This window comes from Lepidothrix coronata, unplaced genomic scaffold (assembly GCF_001604755.1).
Source record: "Lepidothrix coronata isolate B3197 unplaced genomic scaffold, Lepidothrix_coronata-1.0 Scaffold192, whole genome shotgun sequence".
Taxonomy (NCBI): Eukaryota; Metazoa; Chordata; class Aves; order Passeriformes; family Pipridae; genus Lepidothrix; species Lepidothrix coronata.
The window spans coordinates 1,477,312-1,495,717 of NW_016690372.1; the positions used below are offsets into that span (position 1 = coordinate 1,477,312).

At 40.5% G+C, this 18,406-nt stretch overlaps 1 protein-coding gene and 1 long non-coding RNA gene across 16 annotated transcripts in view; one reads left to right on the forward strand and one right to left on the reverse strand.

Moving 5' to 3' along the window:
• LOC108505491 overlaps positions 1 to 4,662 on the reverse strand; it is a 13,090-nt gene extending 8,428 nt beyond the window's left edge. For 4 of the 5 annotated variants that reach the window (XR_001877534.1, XR_001877533.1, XR_001877532.1 and 1 more), the window contains exons 1-2: positions 4,549 to 4,662; positions 2,777 to 2,883 (exon numbers count right to left, since the gene is read on the reverse strand). This is a non-coding gene — a long non-coding RNA (uncharacterized LOC108505491). Of the gene's footprint in view, positions 1 to 2,776; positions 2,884 to 3,282; positions 3,449 to 4,548 lie in introns of all 5 variants that reach the window. The other variant, XR_001877535.1, reaches the window with a different exon arrangement.
• Positions 1 to 18,406, forward strand: part of LOC108505488 (neurexin-3) — a 915,200-nt gene that overhangs the window by 632,295 nt on the left and 264,499 nt on the right. The window lies entirely within an intron of this gene.

The following is an 18,406-nucleotide window of genomic DNA, read 5'->3' on the forward strand; positions in this document are numbered from 1 at the left end:
TTTTTTTTTTTTTTTTTTTTTCCATTATTTTTCCTTTTTTTAAAAATCACTTTTTTTTTTTTAATTTAAAAGTTTAACAAAATAGGATTTTGGCCTGTAAAAGTCTAGACTTCTAGGATGTAGCTGGCAGTCTCCTCGTCCCATTATCTGTTCTCTCTTTTTTTCTTTCGCTTGCTGTTCTTTTTCGGCACTGAAAATGTAATCAAAGTCACTGAGGCCCCAGTAGACCTCTACTTGTTGATTAAAATTGAATAAACTAGACAAATTCTGGTGGGAATTGAAGGCATTTATGATGACTACCTGGCATTTTTCTCTGCCCTTTTTTATGTACTTGTCACTGTATTTTCCCACATCAATCTCATAAAACATTCTTTTGCTCATGCTTGAAATACTGATATTATCCTACAGCAAAGATAAAAGCACATCACAGAGCAATATGGCTTGGTGATAGAATTATCTGCAATACACAGAAATCTCTACTGATGTTTAGGGCTGGCATGGTATTAAACACATTACTTTTGCTGACAGGCATTTTCATTTCCTTGCATCATGCAGGTAGGGGAATTTGAAGGAAATCTAGTTTTCTCTTCTAGATTTGTTCAATAAAAAATGTAAAACAGAAATGCCAGTGGATATGGTAGCATCTCTTTAAATCAAAAAGGACTCACTGAAAGTCTAAGTTTCAGAGAAGGCTATGTGGTTTCATGTGTTTATTATATGTTTGTGTGGCTGTATTTACAAATCTATCTATCTATCTAAATATTTATATAAACAACACAAATATTTATATTTATAAAAATGTCTGCATAACCACAATATTTATATAAACAAATAGCTGTTCCCTATATAACAAATCTGAAAGAACTGGGGACAGTCCAAAATCAAGCAGTTAAAAATTAGTGTCAGTGAATCTTGTGCTTGTTTGGTCTTTATGATGTGATTTTTTGTAACATCTTTACTCATTATTTCTTCTGTATGACTTTCTCCCCATGCCGTGCACACAAAAAAGAAAAGAGCTTCTGGAATAAGTCTGAGGTCTGTTCTCAAATTGATGGCCTTGTACACAGGATGCCCACTTCAATATTTTTGAAGTGGGTTGTGTAGTGAATGAGGTGAGGGATTCTTACAAGGGAGGGACACCTCTTTAGCAAAGCATTTTCTTCCTACCCCTCTTTCTTCCCCAGGGTCACACTATGGTGGTTACTAAGTTACTAAGATCATTTTTCCCTCAGGTCACCTCTGAATTATGGGTTCCTTGTGTTCCAGTTCCTAACTTCAGATCCTATAGCTTGGATGGAAACAATATTGAGCCCTGAAAACAGGAATTAAGTCAGCACTTCAAAAGTGTAAGGTGCCATAAGGTGCTAAGCGCTCTGTGTAATCAGAACTTGCAATCTGAATTTGTACATTCAGTACTAGTGGACATTTTGACTTAATTTTCCTATTCCTGAACTCAACATTTGTAAAATGAGCCTATCACCTGAGAAAGGTGTTGTCCAAAATAATTAGTTTTTGCAAAACAGTTCAGTGCTATGCTGAGTGGCACCACAGAAATGCCCCTGTGGAAATAAATTACTCTTCAGAGCAGGATTAGTATAGAATGTAGAAGTGGCCACCAATGAAGCAATGAAGATAAAGCACAGGATCAAGTTACAGCATCTTCAATGGTATTATTCTTTCTGTACACTGAGTGCATGAAAGTTCACATCAAAAAAGAGTAGTGTGGGATCGTGTAATTAGAGGACGTGTAGAAACATACACACATGAAACTCAGGGACTGCTTTTATGCCCTATTTGTGCAGGAATTTATGTCTAGAAATCAACAATATTAAAAATTAAAATGGTTTTCGTTGGTATGATGGGAGAGAATCTGATCAAGTGGCTGGGGCAGACATGACTCCCACCCCTGTCGAAGGTCTGTTTTGTCACTGCCTTGGTCTGTGAAGTTGGAGGTAATGAATGCTTCTTTTCTATGTACTCTCTGGCAGTAAATTTCTTTGGAATAGTTTGATACTATACGTTGCCCAAATACAAAATATTCCTTTGTCGTGCACGATATTTGTGTAGTTGTGGATTTTGGAACAGGATTTTTGTATGTTTTCAGCGTTATGCATTCACTGTAGAATAAAACTGAGTGTTCTGCTGCTGTACTGAATAGGCCCAGAGCTGATCAGAGCATGCTGAGGATTTTGTTCACCTCTTGCTTTAGGGAGAATGGGTCTTCTGCAGTCTAGAAGGCAGCAGCTTTGGAGCACGAGAATGAAGTCTCTTCTGCTACACAGCTGGGTATTCTGCATGAATCTGGCATAAATTATTAACAAAGCAAACCCTAATTTTTCTCTAACTGATGAGGGATTTACAAAACTTCTGAAAACTGAGCGAGCGGAATATAACCAAATATTTATTTATGCCAGTGTTTGTGTCTGCAATGGTATTTGTTAATAGGCCGAATAAGCAAGCATACAGAAAATGAGATATCACTGACATCGCATAATCAGGCAGTTTCCCCAAGAAAAGTATAATTTTACCTGAATATCTGGCACAACTGACACAAAAAAATTGTGCTGATCCCTAACCTTTGCTAGCAGTAGGCCTTCTCATTGCTAGTAGGCTTACTGTGTGTGACTTAGTGTAAATACCCTTTGCTTGAGGACATAGTGGAGGTGAATTGTATGTGGGCTGCTGGGTTCATACTGGCCGGGGGCTGCTATAGCTCGTTTTGCAAGGGAACTGCTGAGGTTAGACTACAGAGGGTTTTTTTGTAATTTAGTCTTACCTGCTGGATATGACCTCAACTTTTTTCTCAGGTCTAAGGATTGACAGAAAAAAATCCCAACATTTTCCACTCATCAAAAGGTCAAAAATATTTGATCTGGTTAATTCCTAGAAGGTAAGAAAATACATGTAATTTTATAGAGCTCCTTTTAGAGCAGAAGCAGAAATACCAAAAGAAGGCCTGTTGTCACCATTTTTGGCTAGACTGGAACGTCCTGTCTTTTGAGTTCTGTGGGAGAAACAGTTACTTTTCTCAAGAAGCACTGAACCAATGTAAAAACTTTTAATCCTGTCCGAAAAGAACAAACCAGGTTATCTCCAGCCATCCCCTTGAACGTGCCAGCCATTAAGCCAACATATGAATATATGAATATCTACATAGAAACACACCCCATAAGTGAAGGCTGATCCTTTGCAGTGGAGTTACATTACCTTTTACGTTACTGCTTGGTCTCGGTAATGTTCAGGTCAGTGCTATTGAGTGTGTTTCTTTGTGTGGCAATTTACCTTGTGTGCAGGGCTCCGGGGCACAGCATGGGGGATCATAGGGCTGTAAGTTCTGTAAAGCCTCTGTGTACATCCATCATTTTCAAGGCAGCAGGGAAGCTCATTCTTTTTGCCAGGCTTTAGCTGTGGAGCTTGGATGTGCCTCCCCCTCGGAGCTCCTGTTGGACTGCCACACAGGGAATATTCCGCATTCAGTGCATCCATTCTGCAGCTGCCTGGCAGAGCACCAAGCTTGCAGGAGGGCACAAGAGAAAGCATAACCCTGTTTAAAACTATTCAGGCTCATCAGCAGACTGTGGTATTGCAGAAGAGGAGAGGTGACATAGTTTCATAGTTTGTCCTTATGCAAATAAGGTGCCAGCAGCAAGAGTGAAAGGAACTATTTCCTAAAATTGAGAAATGCTGCAAGCAGCAAGGTAAAGCAATGGGGTTATGCATGTACTACTCTTGTTCCTTGTCCCATTGCAGCTCATAAAACAGGGAGACAAGGAAAAAAAAAAAAAAGGGAAAGAGGCAGGAGAGGGGAGACCAAGGAAGTAAGTCAGATTCCCAGGAAGATGATTAACTTTAGGAAAACTAAGGCAATGCAAGGGAAAGCACTGTTGCCTACCCAGGTTTTACCTAGATGAGAAGGCTAATAACTAGCAGTGGGGCCAAAAAACAACTCTACTTTAGCTTTTCATTTTCTCACTCCAAAGGCAAATAAATGCATATTTAAATGATCACAGTTAAAAACTGCTCCATTGAAGTAACGTTCTGTTACATCTGCCTAGCAAACACCTGGGTTTGTTTCTGCAGAACAAGAGATTTTTAAATGTTCACTGATCAAGAATTCTGGTTGGTTTTTAAATGTGAAATGCTTTTTTATTGCTAGTGCATAATTTAATTTGAGGCCACTTGTGGTTGATGTGTGTCTAAAAATCTGATCTCCTGCAGGCACATGGTGTCATTGTATCTGCTCATTTAATTTTTCTGAAAAGAAATTTTCTATCTACTAGAGATTAAAGCAGCCCTGCACCCCCCACTTTTCCTCTCTCCTTACCCAAATCCAAAAGAAAAAGGCAATTAAAAGAAACACTACTATATTAAAAAAAAAAAAATAAAAAATCACTCTTGTTGCATGTGAGGGGCCAGCTCTGAGATTTAGACTTCAGAGGATGGTAGTTTTACTAGTCTGAGCTTCTGGATTCTTCCTGGAATGGAAAGACCCACATTTCTGCTTGGGAAAAGGCAAGACTGTGGCAGATGGTGAAAAAGGAGAATTACTTTTGTGAGACTTCATTTTTCCAGTATAGAAGGTCTCTCTTGAGGTGAGTGTTGGAAGGAGGCTGAGAATGGGTCAGGTTGCAGTGGAATCACATGCACAGGTAGCTTGCCGAAGGTTCCTTTGCAGCGTGTTCAAGGTTCCCCTCCTGTGATGTCAGGTCTCTTAAATTCGATAGCTGACTCTGCTCTTATGGGTTGAGTTATAGAAGTCCTGTAGGTTATATGCATTTCCTGTGTTCTTGTAGATTATACAATGACTTGAAGAGTTAGTTTTTTTGATTAAATGCCACTGCATTTTGGGACCACGCATCTCACTTGACAGTGGTGCAGGACAATGTAATGCATTAATTCAGTTCTGCTCCTACTGGTGCATAGTAACATCATCTTGCAGCATGTTTTGTTGAACAGGCTACATGATGTGATAATTTCTTTGAGCCCTATACTTGGCTGCAGAACAAAATGGGAAGCTTCTCCTGACATCTTTCTGGTAAGACCAGAAATGCAATCTATAGTCCAGGCTTTTTAAGTGAGAACACCAAGGAATGAGCCAGACTGAGGAGATAGGAGTGACCTTTGGGATGATGAAATGACCATGGTTGGTTGTGCTAAAAGGGAAGTAGCTAAGGCCACTAAGCACAGTTGGAATATGCAGTTCTTCCTAATTCTCCACTTTGTAGACTAGCCAGTGCTGTCTGCCCTCATCTGTTACCACACAGGTCCCATAATGACTGACCATATAACCCATCTTTCTCAGCATGCCGTTTCTACCAGAGTCATATCTACGTGAGCACCAGCGTGGAAGCTTGAGCTGTTACCACTCACCCCTTTTAAATGAAGTTGTTGTAGTGGCCCTGTTTGTGGCAGGTCTAATGTTTTGCCTCGGCACTGCCTTTTCCATGGTGGTGCTGCATTGCTGGGGTCAGAGCTCTTGAGGAATAGTCAGTCTTTAGGTTCATGCTAATAGAAAAGCAATGAATATGCTTCAAATACATTTAAAAAAAAAAAGTGAGGGAGCATTTATGTTCTGTCACAGAAGGCCCCTTAGGTCTGCTAATGCCCTAGTTAGAAGAGTTTTCATCCTTGCATTTACCCAAGTATTTACCCTTCTTCCTGGCTTCCATGGGCAAAGCTGTACCATGCACTATGGTGTGTGATGCTCCAGGAGAACACTAGGAGCTCTGCTGTGGGTCCTTACATTTGGCTGACCCTGGAAATGGTGAAAGGCAGTGGTCTGCCTTTTTCAAAAAATATAAACAAAACCAAAACCAAAAAACAAACCCAAAAACCCTGACACCAAACCAGAAAAAGAAAAAGAGCAATCTATTTTAGATATGGGAGAGAAAAACATTTGGAAAGCTTTTCACTTAACAAGGGTCTTCTGTGACATTTAGACGCATTTATACAAGTTAAAAAGGAATTTGGCACCTTCCCACCTCACTCATCAGGGTTAGAAAAGAGAAAGCAACTAAAAAGACAAGATTACTTGATATGTTGCTTTGTTTTGTTCACATAAAGTGTTGTGCCGTTGATGCTGGCTGAGTACTATTACAGGCCACAAAGAGCCTTGACAGAGGAGTCATATTCAGTCACATCCAGGGCTTGCTTTCTAATGAGGAAAGATAATTATCGTGCCAATCTCTGATTGCCTTTTACAAGGCACATTTAATCTGAGGGAAGATAGGAGCATCTTTTGTCTCATACAGACTTGAGAGCAAGGCCAGCAGGTGTAACAGAGTAATCACTCTGAAGGATTTGTTCATTATTTCCCAGAAAGAGGGGAAAAGTCTTCATGTCACTGTCTCTTCTGTTTTCCCTGCTCTTGAGTTCAACTTGTGCAGTTTGATCGTGGTGGCCCCACTTCTTCAAGCACCTTATATCCTATCAAAAGCTCACTTGACAAGCATTTATTACTGGTTAGACAGCTGAGTAGTCTCCCTCCATTCCCTGCCCCTTTCTCTTTAGAAGAGAAAATTTGCACTTTGTTTGGATGGGAACCTGATGATGTGCCGTATGCTCTGAGGCATCCACTCCCTTGGCTGTAGAGCAGTGTGGCCATGGTTGTATGCTTGCATACACTTTTGTATATTATAAATGACCTCCACAAATGTGCATACTACTGGGTTCATATGCATGAGTGTGTGTGTGTCTTTTCTTTGAAACACTCAGATGCCCATTCCAGGGGAGTAGAGATGAGCATATGCTCTGGGAGATGTTGACTTTTATATACTTGAGTGCACGCATGTCTACAAATGTATGGCTTCTGATTATATGGGAACTCCAAGACTACAGGGCCAGCTGGAACTTTGAGAATTGTCTTGAGAATTTTTTTGTGTCTTTTTCTTACTAGTAACAAATTAACGGAATTCCTGGTTTTTCACACTTTCATAACATGGATTATCTCACTGATCCTGTTTGCCAGGTGGTCTCACATTCACACCAGAGGGCTTGCCACTGGGTTAAGTGGCTCTGGGTATCACTCTATAAATTGATTTTGCCTCGGGGAAAAAGGCAAAAAGAACTAGATGGTGAAATAGAGCAGTTTTAGGGAATTGCATCTTTTAGGACAAGGTATTTGGAATCTCAAGCAACTTGGTCAGATATAGAAGCTTGGAAACAGCTCCAACTAGTGCATGAAGTGTAATTTCAATAAGATTTAATTTATTTTATCATCTTTTACATTACAATCAGTTCTTTTATAACATTTCAGTGGAGGTTTTTTCCAACATGACATAGGTTTCTGCAGTGGAGGTGCACACTGAATGTGAAGACAACCGGTGGGACAGTTGTGCTTTAGATGCTGGGGAAGTGAGTTATGAATGTTACCTGGATGTTACCTGGATTACTTCAAGATCAGTAATGGAAAAGTTGGTAGGATTCACTTGCTGGCTTAGCTATGAGCATTGCCAACTCATTGCAGGAAATGGAAGGGTACAAACCTCACAAGCCTTCAGTTTTACGATACCTGCAGTTTTATAACTGCATTGGTTTATATGTGGTTCAGGATCTTATCCTTGTATAATACTAGGTCAAGACCAGTATATCTTGATCCCATAGTCCACTGAATAGCAATTTTTCTTGGATTGTAGCAAGGTCCAGCAATGTGGAAGAGAAACACTGACCTCTTTAGATTCATTCACAGTATCCCTGGCAATACACGTTTCTCTAAACACAGGATGAGAGACTAAAATCACACTATTGGCTCTGAGGGGAGAAAACTGTGAGTAAATCTTATTGATCCATATCCCAGTGTCCAGCTGCTGAAACAACTGTTGAAACAGGTGTGTCTAATTTTAGCTTTTGAAACAGTTGGGCAAAGTGTTGGCCGTGTTTCAGTAACTTTTGCTTAAAGAGAAGGCAGGTGGCATTCTCTGAACATGCTGCTATTGAATTAGAGAGACCTATTAATATCAGTGAGTCAACTTAACTTAATTCTCTCAACCTGCTAACGAGCATTTTGGAAAGGATTGGAGAAGAATGACAGGGTACCTTGAATAAACCAAAAGGGAAGGAGATTGCAGTGTGTGTGTTCTAGCAACAGCAATTTAATCAGTTTAGATGCATCTGTGCTACCTGTCACTTTGCTGGCTGTTTGTATTTCTTTTGTCTGGGTGACCTGAGGCATGTATGTCCTAGAGGTATTTTTTGAATTAAGGCATACTCCATTGAAGTAAAGATTACAGGTGAACATGAATAGACTGGCATGTGTCTGAGAGAGAATGTTAAAAAAGCCAACAACAAACCTGCTCTGAGTGATTTGTGGGTTTTGTTGCAAAATCAATTATTCAAAATTGAGGTGTGCTGGAAAACCATGTAACATCTTCCCCTTTCTGCATTCCTTTCAGTCTTTTAATTACAGGATCAGGATCATGTTATTGTAGACTCCCTATTTGTTAGTGAGACAGAAACAATCATCGAGTGAAACACATTTGTATAATTAGAAAATTCTGTAGTTTGGGAAACCCCTCTTTTAATTGAAATAAAAGTTAAGGTGTCTATTGAATAATGAAGAGGAAAGCAGGGGATTAGTAATTAAAGAACTCAAATGCCTCGAGTTGTGTTCCTAGCTTTGCAGCAGGGTTCTAGAGTGATATATTTTTCATAAAAACAGTATGTTATAGAAGTGAGTGCAGAAATAATTGATTGTTAGCAGTGTATACTTTTATATTGATTTCTTTGTGTACCCGAGAACAATGGCTTTGAAAGCTGGTCACTATGTGTAGTGGACTGTGAATGCCTCTCAGAAAAAAAACTTGTTGGAAAGAAGAAGAGGGGGTAGAGAGAAGATATTTTAAAAATGAGGCGTTTTGTCATGTTCCTTAGCAGCATCTGATTGTGCTAAGTAGGGTATAAGTAGTATCTAGCTCCTCCAGATGTCAGCTATTTAGAGAGACACACACCAGAAGTTCTGTGGACAACAAATGATTGAATCCCACACAGGATGCTCTTCTTGGCAAGAGAAGAAATGGGAGTGAGTGGGTGAGCCTGTGTGTGCTACTGTGCAGGATGGGATGGGCAATTACAAAAATGGGAGATAAGGAGATAAATGAAGATGGATGAAGGTAAAAATACCTGCTAAATGCCACTGTCCTACTTGGATGGTGTGGAATTGTTGCCTGGTTGTCTCAGTGCTTTGTCTAGTCTGATTTTAACCCTATAAACTATTTTACCATGACTTAGGTAACCTAAGCTATGAAAAACTCTGTACAAACATCTAGATATGTATTCTTTTTAGTCTGTAACTAGTGACCTAAGAAAACCCAATAATGAGAATGATTTGTTGCAATACAGCTTGCTGTGGGAAAAAACCCAAACCAAACCAAAGTTATTAGATCATCCTCAGTTGAAAGTGGAAGCTTTTCATAGTTTTATTTTTTAGATGAAAATTTTGTTAATAAGTTCTTTAAAGCTCAGTAATATTTCTGGGGATGGGTAAAAGAGTTTCACAGAACCCACAAATAATGAGATGGCTTTGGGGCTTCCCTCAGAGGCTACCCATTTCCTCAGCAGAAGTTGGAAACACGCTGTCATACTAGTTTGAAATTTACTTTTGTCTAATATCTTCCTCCTACCTCAAACTGCGTTAGATAATTTATTTCTCTCTGTCATGCGATTTCTCTTCAGTGGTTGACTGTGACACCAAAGGGATGTTTGCAAATGGGGAAGAGAAGCAGTTTCCCTGCCTTTGAGCTGGTCTAAGTCCTATTGTCAGTGCTAGGTGAGATCTCCCATTTCTAGTGTAGAGTAATGCTTGATCAAAGTGGCACAGAATTATTCACCTTTGAAGGATTCCTTCTGGTGCTGCTCTTTCTGTGACCCTTAACTAACACATGCTTCATTAGCATATATACATGGTACAGATCTAAGATGCTGAATTACCCAACTCTCATACCACAGTCTTTGGTTCTGGTACTCCCTTTACAAAACGTTTCTTGCAATACAGCCCATAGTGAGAAGCCAGCATTCTGCAACTTCAACTGTTGCACTGGCTGAGACCATACTGTACTAGTGTGGAAATACAGTGTTATTTTAGTCTGTTTTTCTAGGGAAACGATGCTTCTGCAATTGCTCTGTCTGGCCATTGCCCCTTTGGTTGCCTGGCCAGCTGCCACCACATTTGACAGGAGCACTGAAGCCCCAGAGATACTGAATTCCTCCAGAATCTGTTCTTCAACCCTGCTGAGGCATGAGGGCTGGCCCTCAAGCTGGTAGGCTTGCAGCTTCCAGCTCCGAACCTGCCACAAACAGACCGCTGTTTCCTCGCCCAAAGCAAGACAGGAGAAGGAAAAGAAATGAAAGGTGTTACAGCAGGGTAAGGAAATATGGGAAAAATCTGAGCACATCAGAGGAGAGAGTGTGAGAGAATGCAGGGAGGAACTGAGGGTCGTGTGGTGATATTATGGTGAATAGGGGAGGGCACACATGGCACAACAAAGGGGAAACATAAAACCTCATTTCCTACTTGCTTATTTCTGTAGTTCTGTTTCTTGTAAAACAAATATTTTTTCAGGTAGCCAGGAATATCAGATGCCCTCTTTTTATCTGCCTGCTGCTACATTTCAGGTGATAACATCTAGTGTAGGGCCTGGTAGCGGATAAGTAGCATCTGAAAAGGTGTTATAAGTAGCAAGAAAAGGTGTTATAGAGAGCACCTGTATATCTGTTTATTCTGTTGATCACATACTGCTTTCTGCCTCTTCAGGATTTTTTTGGTAGTTTGAGCTGTCACAGAATAGCTACCGTCAGATTTCTCTGCAGGAGGAGATTAGAAGGAGATGCAGAGATGAAGACAGCAACAAAATGACTCACAGTTAATCATTCTGAAGACCACTCACATTTCCTTCTCCCTCACAGTACCTTACCATAATTCGGACAGTACCCTGGACAAGTCAGTGACAGACTGTGTGTTGCCATCCTGACTGATCATTTTTGGTGACTGATAAAAAGGAGAGGGGGGCAAAACTTGGCATCTGATTAAAACTGTGCAGACCTAGTTATAACTTAAAGGGTGACTTGAAGGATGAATTGGTTCAGGGTGCAGATGGCTTTTTTATGACCAACCCAAAGTTCAGAAGGAAGAATTAAAAAAGTGTGGTTCTTCAAGTGAGCTCCCTCTATGGGTTATGCAGGAATTTCCCTATTTTCTCTTTTTTTTTTGTTTCTTCTGTAGTTGTCCCTGGCCAATGGTCTGATGAAGAGATAAAGAGGCTACAGAGGAGAGAGAGAAGCAGAAATGTGTGTGCGCGTGTGTATGCACCTGTGTTTGTGTGCATCTGACAACTTTAAATGTAATCCCTGCTTCCCTATCATTAGCTTTTCCCTTGGCACTTTACAGTTACTGGAGTTTCCTGTCAGTCCTGTCCAATAAATAGGACATTGATGTTGGTAGCAGTTTATGCCTTGTCTGTTGTATACAACCTATCAGTGAGGGAGCATGCTACTTCTTCCCTTCTTTGTTTCCATGTCCCAGTTTTCACTGCTGTCTGGTGCTTAAAGCCCTTGTACTCCTGATAACTGCACTTGCTCTAGTGGTATCATTTGCAGCTCCAGTGGGATTTTGTTGCTGCTAGGTGCCTCCCTCTACATGAATTCCCTCTCATTTTGCTCAAAGACAAGGATGCTGGGTAAAGGGAAGTGTTTTGTTTGAGGAAGCAGGCTTTTTGCATCCATGTGACTAGTACAAACACTCTTTGAATCACAGGTGAGTTGGAGGATTTGGCAAGACAAGGAAACTGCTGGTGTCACAGGAGACCTGCAGTGTTGGAGAAGCTTGTGTGGGTGGAGTTTGAGACCCTGGGGAATGATAGGAGAGTGAGGTGTTTCAAAAGGATAGAGGTGTTTTTAAAGCAGTTCATGCTCCTTATATTTATTCTCACTATTGTGCTTTTGTTGAGCTTCTCTGCTGGAGACCAGGTGTCCCAGTAAGGTCTCTGATCAGTTGCTGCAAATGGATCTGGAGTGTATTCTGCTTTCATTGGTTTGATTTTTTATGTGGGTGTGTTGTATGCCTTGAAGCCAGGGCCTCTCCTCAGTAGTATTAAATATATCAGCAGGAAACAGGTAGTTGGTGCTATACAAGTACTCATCCCAGTGTAATGCTACAGTGACTTAAGCTGAATTTTCTGAAAGTTGCAAAAATTTTAAAATTTGAGTGCAAAAGACCTGGGAACCTGCAAACAAGGGCTTTGCCATATATTTCATGTTATAGAATGTAAAACTGGAAGTAGCTACCAGGGTGCTAATATGAGCCCTTCTTCTATGCAAATATCACCGAGGAGTATCACCAATAAAATACATGAAATAATTGTTCTTGTGTATGCAGTACTCATAAGACTCAATCTGAAGAACTGCAACCAGTCTGGGGAATGGCACTTCAAGAAAAATGTAGATATTTGGAAAACATCTCTGGGAAACCAGCAATAATGAGCACAGTCAAAACACCATAGATCTCTAAGGAACAATATAGCAAATGTCCTTGTCTAGGGAGCAGTGGCATAGCAGAAGTCTTCAAATATATAAATAGTAACTGTGAAGAGGAAGGAAATAATCTTCTATGATGGGGCAAGAAATAACAGACTGCAGTATTGCAACTGAAAACGTATGTGTATATGTTGTTGGGGAATTACAGATTGCTAGGAAGGGAATGTTTAGAATACTGGTAAACCAGACCAGTTTTAAACTTTAAACCAAAACTTTACTGAACCCATTAAGTAGCAACAGACTTTATGCCAATGGTTAATTCTCAGTTGTTATCATTAATTATTGCTTTATATACAAAACTGTTATTCTTTAATATTTATGTCCTAAATTAACTGTGACTATACAGTGCCATAGAGCTGATTCTCTAGAGTTAGAACTGACAGCTACAGAACTTGATGGATTTAGCTGCAGAAGAGGTGAGAAGCAGAGAAAGATGATAGAAGTTAGAAGTGATGCTGGCTTGTTGTCTTCCATATCCAATTTCCCTTTTCATACTTGATTCTTTAATGCTATTTTCAATCTCCCAAAAATGAGGTCTTCGGCTGCTAACAGTGCTGCTTCTCTTGTTCTTTTTTCCCCAGACATGCTTCTTGTGTGTTTAGCAGGATGCCCTGTGTGTTTGCATCTCTTATGCTTATCTTGTCCTTTGTTGCAACTTTTTGTTACTTGGATGCCTCTTATGAGCAACTATGTCTTGTTTGCCTGTTTGATGGTCATGTTGCTCACATACTTAGTGAAATGCTTATATATACCATCACAGTGTTGCAATATATTATATACTGCTGCTAGTTACAATATTTTAGTATGTTTATATCTGGGCACAAGGAAAGCTAGTATTAATTATATCCCAATTAATGCAGTTGTCATTTATCGGTGTCACCAGCAAATTCTTCGACTATGGCAGATTTGTGAGAAAGAAAAAAAAAATTCTGTCGATAAAGTTGAACACTGGTGTATATTGCTTTTAGAGCATTGATTCTTCATCATTGCAACTTAGACATCACCAAGAGTGTTGTAGGTAAAGTTTATACTACACTGGTGCAGAGATGGACTACATAGCCTCTTAAGGTACCTGGCTGTCTTGTCTATTATGAGCCTAGTTACTTGGAGGGGAAAACTTCATTTGTGGTTGAGAGCAATTGGACTGTATATTGTGTACCACTCTGTGTAGGTCGTGTAGCACAGGCACCATATGTAAAAATGGCTGTCTCCTTTGGGTGAGGAGAAGACTATCTAACAGTTCTATTGTTTGTTATGCCTTAGCCAGCAATGGTTTGACACAGACCATCAGCATGGGCTCTGTCAGAGTTAAAAGCAGAAGAACTGTTCCTCCCAGTGTCTTCTTTTGTCCTTCCAAGTTTTAGCTTTGGCTGCTCTGATATTCTTTTTCTCTCCTCTTCTGCACACTGACAAGGTATACATCTTAGGAAATTACAGCTACTACCAGCTCCCACGCAAGGAGGCTTGGCCACTGGAATCACTTTGGTTTTTGTCTGCTGATGAGACACTTGTGTCATTGAAAGATTTTCCCCCCTATATCTTTTTTTGCTTTTCTTTTAGTTCTTTTTTTTTTTCGGTGGTTGTGTGACCACAGCAAACACCAGTCACCTGGCAGTTATTGCTGTGAGTTGAACCGGTGATTAAAAGCAAAAGCCGGGCAAGATGATAGATGGAAGAGAGAAGAGAAGCAGAGGGGAGCCTGTGCACAGTGTGTATTAGAGAACTCGCTTTTCATTAGCACAGAAGTCAGTTTAAAGGAGCAAAAGCAACAGTTTTTCCAGCTTTTCCTTTCTGTGTCAGACAAGATTTCTTTGAGTGCAAAAGGAAAATAAAAGTCTTCTTTCTGCTTTCATGGGTAAAATTAAAATAGTTCCCTATTTATCTCAGCAGATATTTTAGCCCTGTCTTTTTCTATCTCTTTCTACTTTAGCCTTTCAGGTGCTATTTAAATTTTAGAACTCAGAACTCTTAAAAAATAGTTTCCCAGCTGTTTTCTTCCACACTAAGAATTCATGACACAAATGTTATTTCTGCAGTGCTAATATTTAGCGCTAGTGTGTAAGGTGCTGGACTGGCAGACCTTGGAGATATAAATCTAGATCTGCAGAATAGGTACAGCCAAAATTACAGTAGGCAACACATCCTCCTCTGTGATCTGCCAGTGCATCTAACCTCAAGCTGCTATGAGAGTCACTGAAGGCAAGGGATTGCAGCAGTGTGTTATCCCAGGCAAGGCTCACACCTAGGCTGGAAACAGGCTGTTTGCCTTCACCCTAGACTTGGCAACACTGATTCCAAACATAGGGAGAGCAAGGTACACATACCTTTTTGTTTCCATAGGCATAGTAGCTACTTGCATCCATAATATCAGTTACTAGGAGTTATGCTAGAGGTGAATTTGGCTCAACGTACAATCAGGCTAATCACAGAGCTTTAAGAGGGGGCTGTTATGAATGATGGAAATTAGTTCTCAGCACATGCTAAAGGTCACTACATTTTATACTGGTATCCTTAATGAAACACAGGTAGTACAAGTACAGAAGTGTGAATTCTGTGACAGAAAAATCAGAAAATTAAACTGTTGGGCTCTTTTCCTTCCTTGGTGATTCAATAATTATCTAAGGTCAAACAGTGGGTAACCCTGATTTTTTCAAACTTGGCCAGTCTTCTAGTTTCTCTAATCTTCCTGATTCTGAACAAACATTTGCTAAAACTCATATTGCCTAAAGTGATACAAGAAGTGGAAGCAGGTTCTGTTTCTCTGCCTGACAAGCTTTGAGCAGCTGCCACTGAGCCCAGCTTCTACTGAGAGTAAAAGAGATAGATGCAGTTCCAGCCTTCCTGGAGGAAAAAGCTGTGCAGCCACACAGGATCAGTTTTCTCATGTAAGACAAGAGTCTGCCTGTCAGCAGAGCTTGCTTAGCCCACTTTGATAAAGTACCCATGGGTGGAAGGGACTAAAGGGTGTGTGAGACAAAAGGGAGACTTGAATAACAGAGCCTCCTCATGTTGACTGAAATAAACTAAAGCTAAGCATCCTTTAGTTAACACAAAGCCCATTCATAATTACTGATCTAGTAGAGGGTCTGAAATGTGAAAAGGATCTTGTCCTAATTTCTGAGGCAGCTTTAGGAGAGAGGATGCTTGCTGGTGTCTTATGCAGGTAGTCAGGGGTATCTCTGCAGCACATTCGGTGAAGGAGAATTCCCAAGGATGAAGAAATGAACGACAACTCTCAAGCTCAGGACTGAAAGCAGTTGGAGTAGACACTCCTGTGTGAAGGCACTGTTGCCAGTATATAAGCCTTTGCATTCTCTTAGGTTCACAGACTCGCAGACTGGCCAAAAAAAGGTTCTGTTTGCTCGTAAAGCTGTTCTGACATATGTTGGCTCATGTGTTTCCAGCAAGTCTGTAAGCTCTCCGGGGAAGGGAGAGCTTGTGTTAGTTTGTGTAGTGCTGAGTACACTGGATTGTCCTTTATACATTATCTAGCAAACTGGCAATTCTAACATGTTATTGTCAGTTTGCACTAGCAAATTCTGACATTGCCTCTTTGCCAATTATAATTGATTAATGCTTTACAAAATGAGATATGTTACTGCATTTGTGTGCCCACCCACTGATTCTTGCTTATTTCCACCAACATAGGACTCTAGCTGTGTCAGAAAAGTCAGAACTTTACATGATTTTTGGCCCTTAAATTGGATGCTTGATAAAACAGAATTTGTTTCCCAGTGGTTACTGTTGCTTTTGGCTGACTTACTGCTAGTCTAGGCTAACTAGTTGTAATCAGCTTGCATTTCTCTTCTCACAAATGAACATCAAGGGTCAGATCTCCCTTCACTGATGTCAGTCTACTGGCTCTGTTGAGTTTATTCACCCTGACACAAATGAGAACAACACTAGGCTCCAAAGCTTCTGTATTAGTTGCTTGTGGCAATCGGTGGAGCTGAGCAGAAAAGAGAGTAAGACCTGCTCTATGTTACTGGTAACGTCTAAGGCATATGCCTCAACTTTTGTAGGTAACTGGACTTAGGGTTGCTAAAGAAAAGCAGAGAAGCCCTGGGAATAGATGGCTTTCCCCCCCCCCCAAGATATGGAATAAAACTGAGAACTACAGAGACTGCAGCAAGTTGGTTATACACAGAAAAAGTACTGCATAGCAGCAGCTGCATGCATGGTTTTCAGCCCTGTCCTGGAGCAACCCTTCCCTTTCGCTCTGGATGAGCAAACACTGATAATTCTTTGGTGCTGCTGGGTCTCGCCCCTTGAGGCTGCCTGCAGAGAAGCAGTGATGACAAGGACAGTGGGGCACCAGGGACTAGTCTTGGAGCAGTTAATTCTGCTGGCAGTGCTGAGGAACTTACCAGATTTTTGGTCACTGCTGTCCCCAGCAGTATTTGAGAAACCTTCCTAAAGACAGTGCTAAGCTCTATACAGGATGCAATCCTCTCTGGTTTATTTTATTTTATTTTATTTAAAACTGTATTTTAAGATCATAAGCGAAACCTGTTCTCACCCTCCTTGTTCTTGGAAAAGTACATTAAAAAAAAAATAGAACTGTTTTGAGCCTTGAGAGAAACAGTTCAGTCTGGGAAAAGCTTTTGGGTGACAGGCTGTTCTAGCTGACCTTATTTCCTTAACCTTACTGTGGCTAACACTAGCTAACACTGTACCTTTTTAGCATCTACTGGGTGAAGGCAGAGCTGTCCTCTCTCTGTCAGGCACCCTGTATTGCTAAAAGCTAAGGGAGTTTCCCCTTTGGATCCAATTTGAGAGATCTATGATTTTAAAGCAGCACTGATTTTTCAGTTCTGAGTGCAGCAAAGTAATTAACAGCTAAGATTTAATAGGAAACATAGAGTTGTACTTTCTCCCTCCAATAAGGTGAAGTACAAACTTTTCCTGGGCTTGAAGCTGACTGGCTCTCTTTCTGGGATTCTAAAACTCAGAAACAATTGCCTTATTATTTCTCGTTTCTGCAGAATATGGTGGCCCTTTGCTCTTCTAGTAAAAGAAATGTAAGAAATAGGACTACTTTTCTCATATCTGTAGGGAGCAGCATATGATGGGAACCATTACCCTTTAAGGCATCCATCTCAGTTCTGGAGACATAAGAGCATTTAGAAGGACTGTATCTTTACCCAGATTAACTAAACTAATATGAATACAACTAAACCAGCCACTTTTGAAGTAAATCTGGTGGCAATAATGTTGTTGAAACATCACTTATGACTATAAACTTTCTCTTGCCATCCAACTAGGAAAATTGCATTTGAAATCTGCCCTCTTCCTACAGTGGTGCTGCTAAATAAATGAGTCACAGGGCAGTAAATTTACAGGGCAGTAAATACATCCACCAACACCTAATAAAGCAAAGCAGAGTGAAGTTCCAGTACTTTACGGTGTCACTAGAATCCTACGATGTATTTATAGCTAGCTTCACAGGTTTTCCTGTTTTTTATTATTTCTTTTTATGTTGTAGTCCCACAGTTTGGCTTTCTTGGCTTTTCTCGTTTTTGCCTAATGCCCAGTGGTTTGCAGCAAAGGAAGGTTGGTAGGCAGAACATAGGACAACTCCCCATCAGAGGGAAGCTCTCTGTTTCTCCTGTTTATGGACTACCTAGGCATTTTCTATCTTTGGCCAGGGCGTTTTGAAGTGATGCTTTTCTCCTTTGTACATTTCCTGCACCTAAGCTGATACCTCTGTATGTGGGGAAGGACTGGTGGCAGACTGAGTATGGGAAAGGATCAGCAATTTTTTTTGGAGCTTAGTGATTTGTTGTCCATTGAGGGCTTTGTCTCCCACAGCAGCCCAAGAAGTAAGTGGCCAGCATGTAGAGGGGCTTGAGTATGGAGAAGAGGCTATTGGACTGTTAAA